Genomic DNA, 2,285 nt, shown 5'->3' with positions numbered 1-2,285 from the left:
TCTCCCTCGCTCGCTCGACTCCACCGCGTTCGATTTTTTTTTTTTTTTTTTTTTTTTTTTTTTTTTTTTTTTTTTTTTTTGAACTACTCCACTATCTATACACGTGTAAATGTCACAACGATTTTCCGTTTTTGCAGTACATTCTTCGTTGGAAACTAAGTTGTTTTTCTTTTTTTATAATGCTCATTACACACACGGATAAAGTTATGCACACGCTACTCACGCGAATGATCCGAAGAGAGAAGTGGACTCTGGAAATTTTGTACGCCTCGTTGGCACGGTATACATTATTACTTTATTAAAAATACTCCGTAGTGGTATTTTTTCTGTTTGCCCAATGTCTGATATCTCGTCGTTTTTATTATTATTATTATTATTATATATTATTCCGCTCCGAGATCGAATTCGCGTCGCCGTCGAAGTATGAGACAGCTCGTTTCATCTTCGCAACACGAGATCCATTCTCTGTTCAGAGCAATATGCTAAGTCATATAGTTGGTAGGCGCTTGGTAACAACAGTGCTTTACAATTTAATTATCTTGTTATTCCTTTAATCTAACATTTGTATGTGTATGTGTGTGTGCGCGTGTATGTGTGTATGAGTGTGATTTATTTACAAGCTTCTTTATAGAACAGAGTGACTATGTGAACGAGAAAAGTTAAAACGCTCTAATATGCATCTCTATGTCGTGTGTGTGTGTGTGTCTGTGTATGTGTATGTGTGTAAGAAGATACAGAATTGCGATTCGGCTGATCGCAGAAATTGGCAAAAGAATTTCGCGACAAATATATACAAATAGAGAAATACATAGTTAAAAATTAACAAAAAATCAAAACGAATTCAACTACAGGCAACATTTACTGTAGCGATAACATCGAATTCGATAACAATATCATGTACGTAAAGAATATAGAATTGTTTCCCGTACCAATAGTATTTTGTCATATTTTTGATTACAATATTCTCCTTTAAACAATTGCGCACAAACATGTATAGTATAAAAATGTACTGTAACAGTAACGCGATGTACATGTTTAAATAATTTTTCTATAACAATTTTTCACAACAAAGAATATTACAAGTTTTTTTTTCTGATTCAAGCGCACGTAAGATTCGTATAATTAAAAAATCAAGTGTTATCTGTCGAAAGCGTCTATATTATCTATAGCGCAAATTCATAAACACGAGAGCTTGTCGCTTGACCGAGTGTGTATGTATTTACTATATACATGTAAGAGTACGGGTGTATGTACTTAACGCGGTGTGCATGCACGAATATATGTATATGTACACACGCGTCATCACTTCGAGCGCGCTTCTGCAACATATTGTAACGAGTATCCCAATTAAGTCCGATTCAGCGTTTTCTTGCTTTTCTTCCTTGAAATGTTATATCACGTCAGAAAAGAGTACATAAATATAATTTCATTACTACACGTAGAGAATAATACAAAATTATTGTATCGATTCGAACTTCTCGAGCTACCGTTAATTAGGCCAGCAAAACAAAAATGCTGTTTTATTGAAATATTCTTAAGCGAACCATATGACGCATCAACAATATTTTTTTGTATTTTATTTTTTCAGTTTTCACTCTTTAACTAAATAACTAGTTTATTCATAGACAAAAAGAGTTCACTTATTTTAAAATATCGTAATTTGAACTCGATAAATCACTGTTGCTTGTTAACACGGCTGTGAAAATTCTCTATTTTCGTTGTGACGACAAAAGCGAGCGATCTGAAGTCGGGCTTAATCAGTCTACTTCGATAAATAAGTAAATAAATTGCAGATGAACAAACTCTCTTTCCGATAAAACCAAAAATAAAATCAATAAAATTTTCGTATCTTAGAAGACAGTTTTGCGTGTTTGCACTTGTCGAACTGCGATCCAGATCGACAAAAGATGCAGCCGCGTACGAGAACACTTTGAGAACGTTTTTGCGTTATACATATTTTTTTTTGTTAAAATCTGCATACACTCCATCCTTTGCTGTATAATTCTATTTATTTTTTGTCTCTCCTTTTCTCGAATTAGATTTGTAGGCCGGCCTCTTCGTGCCGTGCGCGAGCGAACTCTCTTTTTGTTATAAAAATCATATATATATATTATATTATATATTTATATATCACCAAATTAACAAATAAATATCCTAAATATATATTAAATATGTGTAATATATATATATATATGTAATATGCTCTCCCAACAAATAATATATATATATGTTTCATCTATTTTCGTTATATAATAATATATTCAATATAGTAATATATTACTATA

Source organism: Pseudomyrmex gracilis, unplaced genomic scaffold (genome assembly GCF_002006095.1).
Source record: "Pseudomyrmex gracilis isolate BER0280 unplaced genomic scaffold, ASM200609v1 scaffold_420, whole genome shotgun sequence".
NCBI lineage: Eukaryota > Metazoa > Arthropoda > Insecta > Hymenoptera > Formicidae > Pseudomyrmex > Pseudomyrmex gracilis.
Note: the sequence above shows the minus strand (reverse complement) of the source record.